Raw genomic sequence first — 21,857 nt, forward strand, 5'->3', positions numbered from 1 at the left:
AAAGAAGAAAAGCTTATCCCAGAAAAAAATAAAACAGAAAATGAAGATCACCCCACATGACTGTGAAAGGAAAATAAATCTTGGGACCCCAAACTCATTAAGCCAAAGAGAAAAGTCAAGCTGGGAACTGGGTCATGCAAACCTGCCTCCCCGTTTTGATTCCTAAATAAGATGAACCCCTACACACCTCCCTCATATTTTGCCCACAAGGAAATTCCTGGTGAGCTTTGAGATATTTACCCTAAAGCATTTCTGTTAAAATTCACCATGGCAATGTAAATGGATAGCTTATCTTTACACAGTATTCACCCCTCTGCTCACCTGGCACAAATGCATATCTGATTGTTCCCTGCCCCATTTGTCTTTATCTTATGTAAAAATGTCGATTTCCTGCATGTTCCCCATCTGTCTATGTTACCTTATGTAAAAATGCAGATTCACTGAGCCAGACAAAGGCGTGAATGATTATTTTCCCCCATCCCCTTCTTACATGAAACTGTGTACTTCTCAATATCCTTTCCCCTTTAAATTTGGAGCCCTCAAAATCATCTTCGGAGAAAGGCACAGACCTGTCTCCCGGGCGTGCGTTTTTAACTTTGACATATACACCTCCTAAAATGACTGAGACCTGTCTCATCATTCTTCTCGATTGACACCACCTAGAGACAGCGGCTGCTAAATACTCTTTGGGATACAGAAAAGCCACACTTACAAACACACACAGACCCGCTTGCTTACAGGGTGCATGCATTTGAGGTGTGTGCATTTGTGATATGCCTGTTCACTTTCGCTGTGGAGGAGACTGTTCCATCTCCATAGAGACCTGCGGTACCTTTTGACTGTGCAGGATTCATCAGAAGGAGGCTCCGTAATTTATTTCACCTCCTACTGATGGGCATGGCGGTTGTTTCCAATTTTTCACTATTGTAAACAACACAGCGGCAGTTGTCTTTGGGCAACTGGGTGATTTATTTTCGTAGGGTAAATGGAACCCAGCTCCATTCCTTAATACACTGAAAGCTGTTTCTGGAATGGCCCTCACAGACCAAAAAAAAAAGTTCATCCACCAACATTTTCTAACCCCACTCTTCTATATATGGTTGGTCGCATCAATGCCTGGTAAATACGAAAAGTTCAGGTTACAGAGACTCAATTGAGAGGGGCAAAGAATCTCTCTAAAACAGGGTTCAATAAAAACCTAAACAGCCCGGGTGCTATAGCTCACGCCTGTAATCTCAGCACTTTGCGGGGACAAGGTGGGCAGAATGCTTGAGCTTCAGGAGTTTGAGATCAGCCTGGGAAACATGGTGAAACCCCATCTCTACCAAAAATACAAAAAAATTAGCTGGACGTGGTGGCGTGTGCCTGGGGTCCCAGCTGCTCAGGAGGCTGAGGTAGGAGGATCTTTTCAGCCAGGGAGGCGGAGGTTACAGTGAGCCAAGATCATACCACTGTACTCCAGCCTGGGTGACAGACTGAGACCCCATCTCAAAACAAAACAAAACAAATAAAAACACACACACACACACACCCCCAAACAGACAAACTCAATACCATGAGAAACAACAAGTATTTAAATATACCTCTGACTGGCTGGGCACAGTGGCTCATGCCTGTAATCCCAGCACTTTGGGAGGCCGAGGTGGGTAGATCACCTGAGGCTGGGAGTTCAAGACCAGCCTAACCAACATGGAGAAACCCCATCTCTACTAAAAATACAAAATTAGCCTGGGTGGTGTCGGGTGCCTGTAATCCCAGCTACTCAGGAGGCTGAGGCAGGAGAATTGCTTGAACCCAGGAGGCGGAGGTTGAGGTGAGACGAGATTGCGCCATTGCACTCCAGCCTGGGCAACAAGAGTGAAACTCCGTCTCCAAAAAAAAAAAACAAAAAAAAAAACACCTCTGATTAGAAATGACCCTGCTGAAATTCAATATTATAAATCATTACAAGGATGTAAAAAAAATGCTTATCCATCCATAGAGACAGGACACAAAATTAAAACAATAGATAATAAGTCTACACAAATGTTCATAGTTACTGCCTTTGTGTGCTGGGGAGAATATGGTTATTTTCTTCTTGTTGTATGTCTCTGTATTTTCAAAGTTCCCTAGTAAACATGTAGAGTTTTGTAGTAAAAACTTTGGAAAAATTAAATACTAGGAAGCAATATGAATGGTTATTGATGAGAGTTTGTTTGAAGGAATGACGCTCCACTCACATGCTGGAATATGTACAATGAATAAAAAGTCCTGTAACAGGAAAACGTCCACTACCTATTGCCAAATGAAAAAGGAAAACACGGCCGGGCGCGGTGGCTCACGCCTGTAATCCCAGCACTTTGGGAGGCAGGTAGACCACGAGGTCAGGAGATGGAGACCGTGACCGTCCTGGCTAACACGGTGAAATCCCATCTCTACTAAAATTACAAAAAATTATCCCGGCGTGGGCGTGGTGGCACATGCCTGTAGTCCCAGCTACTTGGGAGGCTGAGGCAGGAGAATCGCTTGAACCTGGGAGGCAGAGGTTGCAGTAAGTTGAGATCGTGCCACTGCACTCCAGTCTGGGCGACAGAACAAGACTCCATCGCAAAAAACAACAAAACAACAAAACAACAAAACACAGCAGGCACAGTGTAACCCTGACTGTGGTTTAAAAATTATATGTAGATGTAAAGTGTATAATTATTACATACACATGTATGTGTATACAATATACTAGATGGAGAAAATCTAGTATATAAAAAATATGTAAAGTACTAGATGGATCAACATGAAAAGTCTGTCTCTGGAAAGCAGTGATAGGTAATTGTGTGGATGTGTGTGTGAATGTGCACGTGTGAGTGTGCGAGAGTATTTGTGACTGTGCGTACTTTTCTGTCTCCCAAGTTTTCCGCATTGACTATATTATGTTTGACATGGAGAAAAAAGCCTGGAAATCTCACTTTTTCAAGTTACAAACCCCCTCCCCACAAGGCCTTCCCTCTCTCCATTTTAAACTCCTTGAGGGACTCTTTGAAAAGGACTGTGTCCACTGGTGACCACACACTCATCCATCATCCCCATCTCCACCAAAACCTGTCTCCCAAAACACCTTGTGCCTCAGTTTCCTCCTCTGTAAAGCTAACCCAGTACTGTTCTCTGCTGCCTGCCTCCTCTGTGGGCTGCTGTGAGGACTCAGCGTGGGTGAGTGTGACGGGGTTTCCGTGCTGGGACAAGTACGGGTTGAGAGGTCACTGCCAACATTATCACATTTCCCTTCTCAGTGGGCCCAAGCCCTTTGTTTTTCCCAAGGAAATGGCAGAGGTTGCAGAGAGCTCTGTGCAGGTCACCCGTCTGAGTAGCCTCCTGTTGCTATGGTGCCCAGGAATGCGGAAACGGCAGCAGCTGCCTCTGCAGCCCCGCTGGGGCCCCAGATTCCTGCCAGGTGACAGGGCTGTCAGGCCGGGGTGCAGGCCCGCGCCCAGTGCTGGTGCCCGGCTCCCACAGACAGGCATGGCTTGCAGGGAAGTCTTTCAGATCAGGCACAGGACCCCGAGTTCTATAGGGATTGGAACAGGCACTGAAACACAGCATCCTTCCTGGACGGGAAAGAGCTGAGAGCCCCCGGGAGGCCTCCAGCCTCGCTGGCTTCACTCTGTTTTATTCCACTAGCTGAGTCTCACCTCTGTTATGTGCTTCTGGGAAGAGGAGAGGTGATATGTGGCCAAATCTGGTTACCCAAAGTTCCAAGACACGGCCCCTGTCATCCATTTGGACCAGGCTTTGGAGTTGAACAGACCTCAGCTTCAGGCAGATTCCTTGAAGTCTCCGTTTCTCCATATATAAAATGCGAATAATGAGAATATCTGTCTCGTAGCTTGAAATGAATGTTATAAACTCTGAATGCGAAGCTATGGGAGTGTGAAAGTTGCAGATACCAGGATGAAATCACTTTTGTCAGAACCAGAAGAATTAGAGCCGGGAAAGCATGAAGGAGGGGAACTCGTGCTTGCATGTCTGAGATAAGGACCGTCTCAAGGACTTTCTAAAATAGCCCCCAAGAAATTCCTTCTTCAGGACTGCAGCAATTCAGATAAGATGTTCTCTAAAGAACACTGCCCAGTAACGACGTCTCCACCAATGAACTGACGCCAGCTCTGCCTTTGAGCCTCTGCAGCCAGTGAAGTCTGTTTCCAAGCAGCTTATGTGAACTTCTCTCTCTCTTTTTTTTTTTTTTTGCCAATAAAAGCTTCCCTTTCCTGTCCGCTCTCCAGATGCACCTATGGCTTGCCACAGCTATGTTTCCAGAGTCTAATCCATTTTGCTTACTCCCAAATACATTCATCATATAGGAGATATTTTTTTCTGATGTCTCTTTTTTCAGGCTGACAGTAGGCACTTAGTCAAGGCTGGCTATTGTTGGCAAATAAGGGGCCCCTCTCCTGGGGCTTGGGCACTGTTCGGCCACACCTAGAGTTCAGCTGCAGCCGCCTCCTTCCAACTACATTCCTGGCTACAGCTTCAGTGCCTTCAGAGGGAACAAGTCCTCCTGGTTGTCCGGCCTGGCAGGGCAGAAATTCACTGTCCCTGCTGGACACTTGCCTGGTCAAGGTTTGAGGGGTGGGGCTCTCAGTGAGGTGAGGGTGGATCTGTCCGTTCTGTGCCCAGGTGGGTGGGTGGGGGGTGTCTGCAGCCCTTGGCTACGTCTCCCCAAGAAAGGGAGCTAAAGGAGCATGGGAAGGAGAGAAAGGAGATGGGAGCAGAAGTTGGCAGCTGCTCCTGAGTCCCCCAGAAGAGGGGAAGGTTCAAAGAAGAGGGTTTGGGGAGAGAAAGGGTGTCCAGATGCAATAAAGATGTGAAGGTAAATTGAAAGGCGGAGAGGGAGAGAGGGAGTCCAGGTCAGAGAGGGGATAACAGATACGTGGACAAACAGAAAAGGCAAACGTCTGGTGTGCAAATGTGAGTGTGTGTGTGCGTGTGCCTGTGTGTCTTTGTGAGTGTGTGTGGGTTATTTGAGTTATTTTCTGTAGTGAGCAGGCCTCAGGGCTGTGAGGGGAGCTGGCTTTACAGCTCGCATTATTTATGGAGTCCAGGCCCTAGGAATGCCCGAGGCCAGGCTGGGTTCATGTGCACAAACCACACATTTTGGTTTCTGCAAGACAGCTATTCACCGCCCCTATTCACCACCGCCTCCTTCTGCCCCACCCCTGAGGACTGAGCGCCAAGGAGAGGACATGACAGAAGGGCTTGGGAGGAGTCTAGGGGGGCCTTGGGGTCATAAACCATTAATTAAAGGCAGTTTCCAAAATGCAGGCATTATGGGGCCAGATTTTACGTCCGGATTCCATCAATCCTGGCTTTTATTTCCCTCCTTCTCAGTCTTGAGAGCGGGAATAACTCATGTTGATGGCCAGGCTGCTCAGCGGAGGGGCTGCTGAGTCGGGGGTGCTGGCTGAGTCCCTGGTGGAGTCTGAGAAGCTACCACTAAAAGGCAGCCACTCTGGATCCTTCCAGAAACTAGAAAGACTGTGGACTTTGGAATGAGAGGCTCTGCATCCTTCCACCCACCCCAACACATATGCACGCATGCACACACACCCCCCACAGAATGTTAGTACTACTGAGTGTGACCATTGAGGTCTCCCGTAAATGAGGCCTTACAGAGGCAATTGTGTTGGCCCAGCATAGAGGTCAGCAGACTACGGCCCCCCAGGCCGAATCCAGCCCTCCCTCCTATTTCTCTAAATAAAGTTTTTATTAGATCACGGCCATGCCCATTTGTTTATTTATTGTCTAAATCTGCTTTCATGCTACAATGGCAGAGTTGAGACGTTGAGACAGGCCCACAAAGCCTAAAGCCTAAAGCCCACAAAGTTTTTTGGCCCAGTGCAAAAGACCACATAGAGAAACGCCTGGCCTAGAGGTTCAGAGGTTGGCACTGGAATATGGGAGCCCTCGGTTTGAATTCCAGCTCCGTGGCTTATCAACCAAAAGGTCTCATGGAGTGTTTTACATTTTCTCAACCTCGGTTTTCTCCTCTGTAAAATGGGGATGATAAGAACGCTTAATCTCACAGGATGGTGTGAGGATGAAATGAAATGATGTGTGCAAAGTGTTCAGCCTTGTGTCTGACATAGAATGGATACTCAGTGACTGAGTGGACACCTCTGTCCCCTGCGGGCTCATGTCACTTACTGTCCAGACTGCTGTGTCCAGTACAGCAGCTACAAGCCACGTGTGCCTGCTGAACATGTAATGTGGCTAGCTCACATTGAGAAGTGCCTTAAGGGTTGGGTGTGGTGGCTCATGCCTGTAATCCCAGCACTTTGGGACAAGGAGGTGGGTGATTCACCTGAGGTCAGGAGTTCAAGACCACCCTGGCCAACATGGTGAAACCCCGTCTCTACTAAAAATACAAAAAAATTAGCTGGGCGTGGTGGCGCATGCCTGTAATCCCACATACTCGGGAGGCTGAGGCAGGAGAATTGCTTGAACCCAGGAGGTGGGGGTTGCAGTGAGCTGAGATCACGCCACTGCACTCCTGCAGAATAAAGAATAAGACCCTGTCAAAAAAAAAAAAAAAAAAAAGTGCTTTAAGCATAAAACACATACTGGAGTTTGAAGACGGTAGAAAAAAAAAAGAATGTATCTCATAATCATTTTAAAATTGATAACATATTGATCATCTTTTGGGTATACCAGTTTAAATAAAGTATACTATTAAAAGTCATGTCACCTATTTCTTTTTACTTCAAATGTGGCTAATAGAAGGTATAAAGTTACACATGTGGCTTGCATTCGTTTCTATTGGACAGAGCTGGTCTGGATGGAAGATTATTTTTTCTTCGGTTTGTTTTCTCATTCCATTTCCCCGCCTCCCTCTGTTGGTTTGGAAGTTAAGCTTTCTCTGTTTCTGATTTTAGCATAGTAGTTGTAGTTCTCAAAGTGTGGTCCCTGGACTAGTAGCATCAGCAACATCTGGGAATTTGGTAGAAATGAAAATTCTAGAACTGTACCCCAGATCTCCTGGAACAGAAACTCTGGGGGTGGAGCCCAGTGGTCTGCTTCAAAACCCACCAGATAATTCTGAGGTATTCTCAAGTTCTAGAACCACTGCCTTAATGATTACCCTTGAAAAGTCACTATACTTATTTACCTTAATAAAACCTAGGGTTGTTCAATATCCTAATGCCATCCTAAATAGTAAGAATTATTTAAAATATGTTAATTCTGATCACTCCTCCTGACTTCCATGCTACCGCATCCAGGATTTTAATTCTGTCCTCTTTTAAAACCCCATAATTTAGACATTGTCACGATGATTATTTTATACTGATAACATTTGCTTAAAATAATTGACTTACATGTTTACCAATTTCTTTGTTCATCATGTCTTCTTGTACCTTAGACCTTCCTTCTGGAATAACTTTTCTTATTCCTGAAGAACATGGTTTAGAAGATTTTTCGATTAAAAGTGTTTTGGTAGTTAGCTTTTACAACTTTTGCCTATCTGAAGAAAGTCTATTTTACCCTTGTGCTTCAAAGGGTTTTGCTGGGAACACGGTTTTAGGTTGAGAGTTTGCCTTTTGTTTTAGCGCTTTGAAGACATTGTTTCATGATCGTGGGTCTTCATTTCTGCTAAAGAGAAGTCCACTGCAAGCCTAATTGTTCTTTCATTAGCTACTTTTAAAATTTTCTCTTTGTCAGCTGGGCATGGTGGCTCATGCCTGTAATCCCAGCACTTTGGGAGGCCGATGCGGGTGGATTACCTGATTTCACGAGTTCGAGATCACCCTGGCCAACATGGTGAAACCCCGTCTCTACTAAAAATACAAAAATTAGCCCGGCGTGGTGGGGGCGCCTGTAATCCCAGCTACTCAGGAGGCTGAGGCAGGAAAATCGCTTGAACCCAGGAGGCAGAGGTTGCAGTGAGCCGAGATCGCACCACTGCACTCCAGCCTGGGCAACAAGAGCAAAACTCTGCCTCAAAAAAATTTTTTTTCTTTTTGTCCATGGTGTTCTGAAGTTTCATTACAATGTGGCTAGATGTGGATATTTAAAATTTATTCTGAATGATATAATTGTGCTTCCTATATCTCTGGACTCCTTTTTTTGAATATTCTGAACCATTATCTCTTACAATATTACCTCTTTTCCATTCTCTCGGTTCTCTCCTTCTGGGATTCCAGTTAGACAAAAGTTGGACTTTCTAATTCTATTTTTTCCTATCTTGTGACCTAGTGGTGTCCAACAGAACTTTCTGTGTTGATGAAAATCTGCTATAACCTTCACTGACCAATAGGATAGCCATTAACCACAAGTGGTGATGAGCTAATAAATGTGGCTAGTGGGTGGTGCGTGGTGGCTCATGCCTGTAATCCCAGCACTTTGGGAGGCTGAGGCGGGAGGCTTGCTTGAGCCTAGGAGTTTGAGACCAGCCTGGGCAACATGGCGAAACCCCATCTCTACTAAAAATACAAAAATTAGCTGGGTGTGGTGGCAGGTGCCTGTAATCCCAGCTACTCGGGAGGCTGAGGCAGGAGAATCGCTTGTACCTGGGAGGTGGAGGTTGCAGTGAGCCGAGATTGTGCCACTGCACTCTAGCCTGGGTGACAGAGTGAAACTCCATCTCAAAAAAAAAAAAAAAAAAAAATTGCAGAGGTAAAATGTTGCTGGTACAACTGAAGACCTGAGTTTTAGTTGTATTTAATTTTAATTAATTCAAATATAAATCTAAGAACAACATGTGGGCTAGTGGCTACTGTATTCGATACAGCAATTTCTCCTTTAGTTTTCATCTCATCTCTGTGCATTGCATTCTTGGTAATTTCCTTAGGTCTTTTTTTCCATTTTAAAAATTATCTCTTCACCTATTTAGTCTGCTGTTTAATCCACTCTTTTATTTATTTTTAATGTTATCAGCTATATTTTTTTCATTTCTAAAACGTTTTATTTGTTTTCTCTTTCAAGTTTTCCTGGTCTTGTCAGACAGTTTCCTGTTGTTTGCTCCTGTCTGTGATTTCATCTAACATTTCCTTAAGTATTTTATGCATAGTATTTTGTATTTTGTATTTGGTATTGATAATTACTATATCTGAAAAGACCTTAGAGGGTCTAAATTTGTTATTTGTTTTTGCTGACTTTCACTCATGCTGAACACATATTTGATCTTAATTTACGGGAATCTTTAGGGTCTAAATAGCAGATGCCTTTCTCCAGAGAGGATTTATATTAACTTCTACTGGGGTGGAGAAGACAAGAGGAGTGGGGATGAGACCTGGGTCCAGGGGCCACTTCATGCCCCTTTGAGAGACTCTGGTTGAATGACAGAGTCTCTGGCTCTGTTCTTCCACTTTGCCATATCCCAAAATTTAACCCCCTGATAACAGTCCTGATAGCAGCATTTGCCTCTAGGACAACCTCAGCTTTTGCCTTTAGTGATCACTCATTGCTCCCGTTCTGGTGTAAGCTTACAGCTTTCAGTTTTTGTGTGTAGATGTCTTGGGGATTTTCCTTATTTTCTGTGAGACCAGGAATGCATTAAAAAGTATGTTTCATTCCAGATTTATTGGTTTCGTAGAGGGTGGCCCTTCTGAATATGTCTTCCCCCAAGCTGCCCTGAGTGGCCATCCCTCTGGCTGTGTACACTGTCCACCCAGCACACTGCTTCCTGCTGGCACTACTGTGCATGGCCTGTCCATCTGCCCTGCCACAAAGTGATTGCCTAGGTCATCAGCCAAGTCTTTCCATATTTGTATTACCAGGGCCTGGTATATGGAGATGTCCAATGTCATCAGTGATGGGAAAAGTCCAGGTTATGGGAAATGCCATTTCTTTGCCTTTTCCCCCAGCTCAGCCCTTCCCTGTTCTACTCGTTTTGACATCCAAGGAAGATGAGACCATTATTCACTTGGATATTCCTTTGGGAAGCCTCAGTTTCTCTTGCCTTCCCCCAGGAATAAAGGGGCAAAGGGCACATTTCAGATGGGAAGTGAAGGCTCAGAGGGGTCCCCCGATGTTTCCAGCAGGCTAGCGTGGGAGCTCTGCTTCAACCCCGAATTCCCCACCTCCCAAGGTAGAAGAACCTATGTGAGCAGCCCTCTCGCCTGTTCTTGGACGCCTGTGCTTGGTTACAGAACATTGGCAAGGATTGCTCAAACTGGCAAGAAGCGGGATGGTGTGTGGGGTGTGGGAAGATACTCTCAAAGGCTGGGAAATGGCTCCTGGCCCTGCCTGCCAGGCTGGGGAACTTGAAGCCAGCCATGACTCAGAGTGAGAGTCAGACACAGAGAGAGACAGAGAGACAGGCCTAAGCACCAAGACAGACTTGATGGGATCTGAAGGCCTGTGATGGGGAAAGACAGGCCGATGTGGACATGGGTGTTGCCACTGAACTTGGGGCTCTTTGTGTCTGTCCAGGCTTTGGGCTGCTCTACCAAACCCTACAGCTCCTGGATATTCATTCTATGACCAGGGACACTCATGCCTAATGCTTACTAAGCTACCGGGGACAGGTGGCATGGAAAGGCGGGATGGAAGGATGGTAGACTTTGGCGGGGGTGAGCCCTGGGCTGGAGTGACACAGGCAGCCTGGAGCCAGAGCTGATGGCCGGACAGGCCCAGTGCATCATTCACCAGTGTCTGGTAGAAGCTTTGAGAAGCTTTTGCTATGTACTACTTTCCACCATTTTTGCCCTGAAACAGTCCCTCCTCCACCTAGCCTGAGGTTGACATTTGCAACTAAAAGGGGCTGAACAGGCTTGAGTCCACATGCCTGTCTAGGATCCATTCAGAGCGAGGAAAGGTGCCTACCTCCGAAGCGTTTGGAGCACCCTGGTACTTGCTGCTCAAATGGCATCTTGAATGGGGTCACCTGGGCCTCTCACCCAGTGGGATTCAGAATTCTAGGGCTAAAAGGTGCCCTCAAGGTCATGTGGTTCATCCCACAGTCTTGCAGTAGGGCTGGCACTTAGAGGAGGGAGACTGCTCCTAGAGTGGTCTTTAGACCAGGGACATCAGCTACCAGGGAGCTGGTTACAAATGCAGAGGTGGATCACTTGAGGTCAGGAGTTGGAGACCAGCCTAGCCAACATGAAACCCTGTCTCTCCTAAAAATACAAAAATTAGCCAGGATGGTGGCACGCACCTGTAATCCCAGCACTTGGGAGGCTGAGGCACGAGAATCACTTGAATCTGGGAGGTGGAGGTTGCAGTGAGTTGAGATCATGCCACTGCACTCTAGCCTGAGCGACAGAGCGAGACTCCGTCTCAAACAAAACAAAACAGAACAAACAAAACCAAACAAAAAAACCGCAGAGGCTTAGAGGTAAAGGCCTCGTAAATTCTCCTATGCCCTCTCTGCATGGAGAGTGAGAGGGCAGCCCTCACTCCTGATCTCCCAACCCCAGGGAGGTGGCCTTCTTCATCCTGGTCCCCCACGCCCCTGACCTCAGAGTGCCATTGACAGACACCCTTGGCAGCAGCTATGGGAAAGACTTAGTGCTCTAGCATTTTAATTAATTTTTTTCTTCTTTTACTATTTAAAATTTTGAGTCTATACCCAGCCTGTGGCTGAGTGACCCATGCCCTGGGCTTCTGAGCCTCTTTTCATGTCTGCAGCATCAAGCACATTGGCACCTCCCTGGCATCTGCATCCCTGGGGTCAAATGTGTGCCTGGACGCAGAGCTCCCTGGAGCCTGATGGAAAAGCTTTAGTTGTAAATGTGTCCTGTGTGTCTGGGTCGGAGGTGGCGCAGGGAACCAGGCTTCCCTGGAGATCACGTGAGGTGGCTGAATGTGTCCCCGCACCTGGCTGGACCTGGTGCTGCCCCATAGGGTCTCAGACCTCAGATAGGGGGGCTGAGCACTTGGACCTGGGCTGCCACTGAGGCAGAGTTGAGGCAGTGAGCTTGGTGAGGGCAGGCTAAGGTTGAAAGGTCCCCTGCTGAATTCCATCACTCCTGAGTCTCCATCACCTGTCCCCTGTCTCAGTTGGCTCCACCGTCTCCTATCCGGAGCGCTTCAGCTGTATCTCAACACCCTACCTCCCTCTTTCTCTTTCATTCCATCCTCTTCAAGCCCAGAGGAAATTTTTTAAAAAAATGGTATCTTCCCAGGGACCTCTTCTGCTCATCATCCTTCAGTGGCTCCCTGGTAAAGTCCACAGTCCTTGCTGTGACTCACAGGCCGACCTTGTCAGCCTCATCGTTAGCTTCTCACCCCTGCCCTTGGCACCCTGGGCTTCCTGCATTTCCCCGATGCCCCTAATTCCCCCTCTCCAATCCCTGCACCTGCTGTTCCCTTGGCCTGAACAGCGGCCTGTCGCTTTCCTCTCTGCTTGGCGAACCTTACACAGGCTCAGGGCTCTGTTTCAATACTGATTATTTCAGGGACTCCTTTCCTGGTCACCTAGTGTGGGTACCCTACAACCCCCCCCCTCCCCCACACACACACACGCTGTCATTAATTCCCGGAACCTTTCCTGCATGACACCTCTCACAGCTGAAACGAACAGTTGTGTAATATTCGATGAAAGTCTGTGTCTCCCACCAGACCATAAACTGCACATGAGCAGGCACTGGGCCTGGTTTTGCTCCCTAGACACCTCCAGTCCCTAGCAAGGGCCCAGCCACATTTAACAACTGGCTCTTATATTTTCAAGAGGTACACTGGTTTTAGCATTTGCTTGCCAATTTCCGTGGTGTAAATACTCCTATTGTGGCCAATTTCAGTGACCGGCAGGCTGTCACGGGATGTGGAGTTGGGAAGAGATCCATCCGTGGGCCTGTGTGAGCCAGCCCTGGCCCAGCACTGCCTGCAGTCGAATGAGCCCTCTAAGTATTGAGTAAAAGAAGGCAGGCAGGAAGGGAGGAACGGAGGGAGGGAGGGAGCAGGCCTTCCTCTGTGGTCTCATCTTCTGCCAACCCCACCTCGTCCACACCTCTTCCAGCCACAGCAGGGTCACCTGTGGCCCCTCTTATGCAGTAGATGCTAGCATTCTCTTGTCCCTCTGCCTACGGCAAGGCCTCTGAACTTTGGCACTCTTGGCATTTGGGGCCAGATTTCTTTGTTATGGGGCTGTCCCGTGCATCGCAGGACGTGTAGCAGCATCCCTGGGCCTCCATCCACAAGCTGCTGTGGAGCATGGAGTGTGGCTGCTCCCAGCGTCCCCAGCCTGCCCTATAGCACAGAGAGGGCCCTACCCCCTTCCACCCCAGGGCCTCTGTTCTCAGCCCAGCTCAGCTCTGTTCAGGCAGCCAACTACTGTCAAAACTCCCTGCCCTTGAGAAGTGGCAGGGGAGCCTCCATCAGCACCTATAGCTCTAAAAACTGAATTCTCATTTTTTAAACATTTCGTGATAAGGTGAAAAAACAACTTTTTATGGCCCGATCATGGCTGCCCTGTTGGATGTAGATGCTTTGCTGGCCCCTTAGTCACAAGCCCCATGAAATACATATGAAATGGGTGAAAGGCCTCTGTGGTAGCCCACAGGACCAGGGACAGCATGGGTGTGAAGAGCATCAGGAGGAAAGCCTATCAGTCACTCACCACTGTAGCTGCTGGGGGCTGACGGCAGGACCCTGGGTGGGCAGCTAGGTGGCAGGGGCCCTGCCACCAACCTGCACCACCCCTGACCCCAGGGCCAGGCTCACCCTTGGGAGGCCCTGGGCTAAAACACTGGTGGTACTTCCCACCCCAACGTGTCCCTATTTACAACATCGTAAAGTAAATGGAAAAGTCCAGCAGAACACTCCTTTTTACCAACAATAACTGCTTTATGCTTTAAAAAAAAATCACATGGGCGCCCCCTCATTTTGGTGCCACCGTCTTGCAAAGGCCTAGACCTGTGCTTTTTCCCACGACCAGCCACCCTGCTCCCAACCTTGGAGGACATCCTTCTCCTTCAATCCCTCCTCCCACACTCTGAAAATTTTCCAAAGGGTCAGGAAATTGAGATCCTGGAGTTGGCCAGGGTCCCCACTGCTCTGCACTCAATTCCTAGGCAGATACTTGACAAGTATTCTCTAAGTTTATGCACTTAGGAGGAAGCTGCTAAGAGGTCCAGGGAAGACAAACAAACACATAGTTATCCAATGACAATGACTTCATGCTTTTACGTATATAGCTATACATCAAAAGCTTTCCTCTTTCTTCCTTGCTAACCTGTTCTACTGCTGCAGCAGCACCCACATTTGGGAAGTCCTTCTTATAGTTTCAACTGCAACTGCAGCCGAAGCCCATCTTTCCCCGGCTGCTGGCCTCCTTGGGCAAGCCCCACACTGACTCCTCTTTTCTGACATGTTCTCCTGGCAGGCTTCTCTGCCAGTGGGCAGCCCTGAAAGGTGGATCCCATGAGAAGTAAGGAGGGGATCTTGACACAGGGGGCCAGGGCAAGAAGACCATCCTTCTCCATGTACCCATGCAGGGGCCGGGCACGTGTGCATCTGTACAGCTCTTGGAGGCAAAGCTGGGGGCGATGGATGGCTGTGGGTTTGAGGAAATCAGCTGTACCCCAACCCCACTTTCACATTGTTTAGTAAAATAGCTGAAATTATGTTGGGTTCCACTAAAAAAAAAAAAATCAACAAGATTGAATTGTGACAAAAGGTCCTTCATCTTGTGTCCACAATTTAACGACTAGTTATTACTTCAATACTTAATTAACTGGATTAGTTAACTTGCTAGCAAGATTTTCACCAATTTTGCCTCTTTGGCTTGAATGAGCCCCTCCCTGGCAAGCAGTTCCTCCTTGGGCCTCCAGACAACCTAGGTTCTTTCTGGCTCAGCTGAGCCTCTTCCGCAGGCGCCTATGGACACGGGGCACTGTGACGGCTGGGAGACCCTGCCTGGTGAATCCTTGCCTATTTGCACACCGGGACAGGAACTCCCCACTGAGCCAGATGCCAAGCCTCTAGCCCAGGGTGAGGCGATTGGAGGTGCTGTCTTCTATGCGATTATCTTGCATGATTCGTGCAAACTGTCCCACCTCTGACCTCCCTCAAAAGGCTTTGCAACTGCCTCCCGGGAATTTCCTAAGCCAGTGGTGAGCGGCTTTCACTATGTACTGCACAAAGGCCAGTTTAGGAATAGAAAACACATTTACGAGCAGCATTGATTTAATTTCCTTCAAAACGCAGACAGCTTTGGTGAGGTCCGTGGTGGGGGGATTCTTGCAACTTAGGCACCTATAGGAGAATGGCAAGGGGAACACTGGCACCAGTTTTGGCTTTTCCAATCATGCGTCATGAAACATTCTAACTGGCAGTCCTGTAGCGGCAGCTGAGAGGAACAGCATGTGCGCTGCAGACCGATGCCCTTCTAGAATCTGTTAATATGTTCAGCCAGAGCCACAGCACGGGGAAAAGGGTCCTAGGAGGTTTCTTCCCATCTTGTGAATTAATCTTCTCTCCCTTTGTAGCTGACCTTTAATCGTGATCCCTGCTCCCTGCCTTGTCTGCCTCCCTCCAGCCCTTGAATTCTGGAAATTAGAGAACAAAGCCTTATTCTAACAGCTCACAGTTTAATCAGCTTCAATCATATCTGCCCGAAAAGTGGTATCGTGCAATCTGTTGGACCCCACTTCTTGGCCTCGTTCCATCACTTTATTTTTATTTTTTTCGAGATGGAGTCTCGGTCTGTTGCCCAGGCTGGAGTACAGTGGCACGATCTCGGCTTACTGCAACATCCGCCTCCTAGGTTCAAGCGATTCTCCTTCCTCAGCCCCCCGAGTAGCTGTGATTACAGGCACGCACCACCATGCCCAGCTGATTTTTGTATTTTTAGTAGAGATGGAATTGGCCAGGCTGGTCTCGAACTCCCAGCCTCAAGTGATCTGCCCATCTTGGCCTCCTAAAGTGCTGGGATTACAGGCCTGAACCACCGCAGCACATCACTTATTTTGTCTCTTTGGGCTATGTATGTTACCTCTCTGAGTCCTCACGTGACTTTGGTGAGGATGATGTTAGGATAATTTATCTCATCATCCACCTCTGCATCCTCAGCCCTAAGCCCTAAGCTTGGCATATAGGAAGCATTCAGTCAGTGTTTGTTGAATGACTTAATGAGTGTACATCAAGTGCCTACCACATGCCTGGCACAGTAGGCACTTAGTAAAAGTCAGCAAGTCATATTAGCTTTCCTCACACCCCCTGCTACCTCTCCTGCTCACACGAAGCCAGTCTTTGTCCCCATTCCTCATTCTGAGCCCCTGACCCCATCCCTGGGAGGCCTGCACCTGCTTTTCATGCTGATAACTGCGCAGCCTCCTGGGATTTCTGGGATAATACGGAGTCATCCTATGGTCAGGCCCATCAACATCTTCACCTGAAGGTGAAATCCCCAGACCCCATCTCTGAGTCCCAGAGACTCTGGTAGTGACCATAAAAAACAACTGAGTCACGTGGTTGCAAGCAGCTGACCTGGTCCTGTGTAACCCTTGGGGAGGAGGGGTGGAGCTCAGGATTTCTGCAGTGACTCAAGGCCTCTGAGGGCAGTGCTGAGCGAAGACCCCTTTTCCCTTCTCCACTGCCACTCCCCAAACACTCTAAGCCCTGGGAACACTCCTCTGGGTTGAGAAATGAGCGTGGAGCCCTGCTGCCTGGCCGTCAGGGAGTGGAGAACAGGAGGGCCCTCCAGTGAAGGAGGATAGTGGTGAATTGAGATGGGCGCCTACAGCCAAGCAGGCCCAGGGACTCCACACGCAGGGGAAGACCAGGGGCTGTCAGAGCATGAGGTGTCCACAGACAGAGAATCTAGACTGGAGGTGACAGAGCTGTTGGCCCTGAGACAAATTAGGGCCATGGAAATTTTCCCCCAATGGACACTAAATTAAAAAAAAAATAGTTGTCAACATGAAAGAATTGGGGTGTATTATGTGAGATTTTTGGCTTCTCTAGAAGATCTGGAGCTCTGGAAACACCAGGCTGGCATTGCTCCGAGCAGCCTCGCTGGAGCGAGCAGAGCTGCTTCCTTTTGCTACAGCATGTGCTGGCCCCAAGTGGCCATGTCACTGACCTGCCTGCCTGCAGGGTCCCCACAGGCCTCTGAGTCTGCGGCATAGTTGCAATGAGGCGAGTAAGTGTCCAGCCCAGTGCTGGCAACTGAGAGAGCCCACAAGGTGGGTCCTCACCCCAATATGTGTTTGCAGTGGGTGCTGATCTAAAACAGCAGGTGGTGACAGTAATTCCATTTTGCTCCGCGAGGCCGTGCAGTCGTGAAGGCTAATGTTTGCCTGGTGCTTTACAACTAGTAAGCATGAGCTCACTGCATCCTCCCCAGAGAGGGGGACTCAAGATTCCCAGGGGCCCATTTTACAGATGAGAAAAGTGGAGCTCAGAAAAGCCAATCAATTGAGTGCAGAGGGCACAGCCCAGACTCAGGGCCTGGGTTCCTGCTCTGAAGCGGAGATTTTCTGTCACGTGGGCCTCTGCAGCCCTGAAAGAGGCAGCTGCGATGTCTTGGATGCGTCTGTCCATTTACTATTTTATCTTTGCAACAGCCAATATGTTTTATCTCCATTTCAAAGAGGGGGAAACTGAGGCTCAAAGGGACTCAGTGTCGCACAGCTGGTATGTGCCGATGCCGGGATTGAGTCTCAGGATCTAGCTCTGAAGCCCAGGCCTTTCCTCAAGCCCCTCCCTGTAGGAGGCTGATCAATTCTGCTGGGCTCAGGCTGTCACTAAGATGAGTTTGTTTCTTGCACACACGTGAAGAGATGCAAGGAATTTGGAATTGGCTTACACACTCAAGCTGCCATCAGTGACCCGGGCCTGTTACCTCTAACCCTCCGTTTGGGGACAGGCCCTTAAGGTCCTCCTGGCTTGTCTTAAGTCTAAGTCTCCTCCTTGCAACCACAGCTCTGGTGCCCACAGTGACAGCTGTCAGAGGCTGCTTCCTTCCCTCCTGGTCCACATGCCCTGGCCACAGGCTCCACACCACAACCACAGACATCAGCCTCCTAATAAGGAAGGAAGCTGGCCTAGTATAGCACGGAGCCAATTTGGATGTGACTCTGACATCTCTGGCCTGTCCCAGGAAGGCAATTAGGCAGCTCAGAGCCACCAAAGGGTGATGAGGTGCTCTGGAGGGCAGGTGGGGCCAGACACCCTGGCAGCATGGACATGCCCATCCTCTGGGTCCCTGTGCCAACAGACTCAGCCCCTCTGTCTATATCTAGGAACTAGGAGAGCAGGAAAATAATGAACACCCTGGGACTGGCATTTCCAAGCCAATCTGTGGGGCTCTTCTGCCTCGTGTGGGTGCTGTGCACTGCTTCAGGTCGTTTCTCAGCAAAGTGGATGCTGAGATAGAGGGGCTGTGACTACAACTGCCTTGTGCCTGTCACCTCCCTTCTGGAGGCCCATAGGGCTGTCATATGAGCCACGGAGACTTCTCATGGCTAAATAATGGTGGCATGCTTAGAGATCGTCACAGAACCAGTGACAGCACCCTCAAAGCACAGAATAGTGGAGCTAAAGGGCCCAAAGAAGTCATCTGTCCCAATAGTTCCCAGTAGGTGATCCGCCGAATGAGAGTAAAAGGTGTGGTTCTGCGGTCACGTAAGTTTGGGAAACACTAGATGGATAAAGGTAAAATATTTTCCTTCATTGCAGAACTTGTCAGAGCCTTACTAAGTGAATGGGTTGTGCTGATCTATAAGGGGTGGAAATACGATGCAGTGTTTCCAAAACTTACTGACTCAGGGATTGTTTTCCCCCTAGTTGAGTCTTATGGTTGGAGGCAGCTCAAAGCACTGGCCAGGGAGGCAGGAGCCCTGGGTTCCAGAACCAGTTCAGACACTGATGCCCTGCTAGGCCGTGGACAAGCATCCTCCCATCTGCAATATGAGGGGAGTGGACTAGAGACCACTGACACCCCTCTCAGCTCCCAAACTCTTGCTTCTTCTGGTCCTATTCTGGGCTGGCCCCTGCAGCTTGGGCAAATTGCTGAACTTACCTGGGGCTCAGTCTTCTCATCTGCACAAAGGGCCCTGTCCTGCCTACCCCACAAGGCCGGTAAGAGGCTGAAATGAGATCACCATTGCCATCGTCATCGTCACGGTCATCATCATGGTGGCTAAGGTTTATTGCGCCCTGTGCTAAGCCTTGTATACATATTGGCCTGTTTCATCCCTGCAGCCACACTCTGACCTAGTATCTTTTCACCCCTATTGTCCCCATGAAGAAACGAAGGCACAGCAGGTGAAGTCCCTTGCCTAAGGTTACCAGGTAACAAGCATCAGGACTGAGGTTGAAACTCAGGGAGTTTGGCCCAGGATGTAATCTCTTAACCCTGACCCCCCATCTCCCTGTGAAAGAGTGTCATGAACTGTAAATTGCTGTGACCTGCGGAGGCGTTGCTCAGTGCAGTTGTCCTGTGGTTCGTGGGGGAGACATTCATGGCCTTGGCCTTGTCTTATAGACTTCCAGAAGGGGGGTCGGGGCCCCATTTTCCTATTTCCTGTTCTACCAGGGTTAAGGAGGGGCTCATATTGCCCCTCACTGATAGGGAGGAGCGGTGAGCGGGGAAGCTGAGGGGCACCCATGGGGAGTAACTCCTCCACCAGGCTGGTGCCCCCCTCTCTTCCTGATCACAGCCCAGAGACCCCTGGAGGAGCTTGGAGACGATGTGCCCCCTGGTTTTCTCACATACTGCCTCTCAGCTGCAGAGATGCTGCAGACCCGTCATTCACACCTATTTCAACAAGCCGAATACACTGGAGTTTAGGGCTAAAGGGCGGGGAGGCGGATGGCAGGGAGGGACCCTCCAACTCGGTGGCTGCAGCCTTTCCCTTGCCAACCGCCTTCTGCAGCACATCCAGGGACTTCTCAGATTTCACAGGCCACAGGTGGAAAACCACTGTCCTGGTCTGTTTTAGAGACAGCCTAAGGCCCAGAGAGGGAGACCCGCTTGCCTGTGGTCACACAGCGAGTCCTTGACCAAGCTGAACACTGGGAGTCCAGAGCCGGGCCCAGGGGCCCTGAAGGCGCTGGGCTGGGGGTGGTGGGGCTTCTGGGTGAAGAAGACTGGGCCTCCTCAGGAGCCCAAGGGCAGGGGTGGGCAGAGGCCTGCAGGCCCCTCTGTAGCAGCTCCACGTCTGACCGCTTCCTAGAGTACAGCAGCTTGGGCTGACTTGCCCCCCATTTAGGGCTCCTGGTCTTGTGTCCATGGGATATCCCTGGCCCCAGACTGAGGCCGGCAGGTCCACTTGACAGAAATCTCAGTCGGCCACAGGTCAGGAGGAGTCGGATGGACCTCAGGCTCAGAACTCAGTTCTCACTCAGGATTGACTCCTGCTTCTGCCACTTCCTGGCTATGCATCTCTCGGAGACTCGGGGAACCTCTCTGTGCCTGCAGTGTGGGTGCTACTGCAGCCTTCTGAGGCTGGCCTAGGGCGTCAGATACTCCAGAGTGCCCGTCCCCTCTGCTCAGCGGGGCCTAGCAAGGCCCCAAGCAGTAGGTTGCCTGGGGGCAGCTTGGGGTCTGGCTTGGGTAAGTTTCCTCCCTTACTGGGGGGACCCTGGGGTTGCCCCGGGAAGGTGGCCTCAACCTACCTTGTGATGGCCCTGGCGAGTCTGCACTCCAACACACGGGCACCATGCTGCCACCCTGTCTCTGCCCCATGTCACCTCCTGCAACTGAGACCACACCAGGGAGCTTGTTCAATATGCACGCGGCTCCCAGGGCCTCGGCCTTAGACTCTCTGGTTTGGTAGCTACAGGTTGGGGCCTGGGAATGGATATCTTTAAAACCCAAAGCCAGGTTAGATTTGACAACCACTGATCTCCTCGTGGTTCTCAAACCTCCTCTCTTCCTCTTTCCTTCTCACTCACTCTACCATGGGACCTTTCACGTGGACTCGTACACGGAAGTCCAGTGTATAACAGGTAAGTGCAGAGCCACCGGCTGAGGGTGGGCTGGAGCCCTGCCTGCTGATTCTTTCACCAGCTATGGCAACCCCTTGAGGGACTGCTGAGGAACCCCCTCGGGGTACCATGGAACACAGTTTGCAAACCCCGTATTTTGTCAGTCTCTTCCTCTTCTGGGTTAAGGAGCTGAATCCTAAAAAGCTGGCCTACTCAGCGCCCGGCCTCATCCTACCAATGAGGCTTTCATTCTGATGTTCTCTGAAGCTTTCTATTGCTCAGTGGACCCTGAGTGGGGGGCTTGGGGTCAGTGGGTGACCTGAGACTGCACAGCAAAGTTACCAAGAACATGGACCCTGGAGCCAGACTGCTAGAGGTGAATCCCAGTTCCACCTCTTCCTAGGTGTGTGACTCCAGGCAAGAACTTCACCTGTCTGTGCCTTGGTTTGTTCATCTGTAAACTGGGGATGACATGTATTTTGGAGAGTTGCTGGAAGGATTATATGAGTGAATGTCTGGAAAGAGCTTAGAACAGTGCTTGGCACAAAGAAAATACTGCAGAAGTGAGGCAGCCCTGACTTCCAGACCAGGCTGGCCCTGGGTTCTGACAGCAGCATCTAAGTGTTTCTACTCAGACCTCAGAAAGGCAGAATGCTGTCAGAGCTGGTGGATTCTAGGGGCAAATAACTCAAACCCTCCCTGTTCTGAGGCATAGCAGCCCAGATTCTTTTTTGTAGCAGTGCTGGAAATGCATTTGCACTCTGAGGGCTGGTTCTCACAGACCCTGGCAGCTGGAGGAACTTCACACACACAGCTCGATGCCCCGATTTTACCCCAGGGACAAGTTTTGATTTGGGTCACTGTCAGGCTCAAGATGTGTTACAAATCACAGAGAATAGTAATCATGGGGCCAGCCCTTTTCAGTCTCCAAAAACACATTCAGTTCTCATTTCTGAACCTACGAGGAGGGGAGGTAATTACACCCATTTTACAGATGAGTACACTGAGGTTCA

The 21,857-nt window shown here is 49.4% G+C and overlaps 1 protein-coding gene across 1 annotated transcript in view; it reads right to left on the bottom strand.

Moving 5' to 3' along the window:
• KAZN (kazrin, periplakin interacting protein) overlaps window positions 1-21,857 on the bottom strand; it is a 1,229,657-nt gene that overhangs the window by 23,915 nt on the left and 1,183,885 nt on the right. The window lies entirely within an intron of this gene.

This window comes from Pongo pygmaeus, chromosome 1 (assembly GCF_028885625.2).
Source record: "Pongo pygmaeus isolate AG05252 chromosome 1, NHGRI_mPonPyg2-v2.0_pri, whole genome shotgun sequence".
In the NCBI taxonomy this organism is placed as follows: Eukaryota; Metazoa; Chordata; class Mammalia; order Primates; family Hominidae; genus Pongo; species Pongo pygmaeus.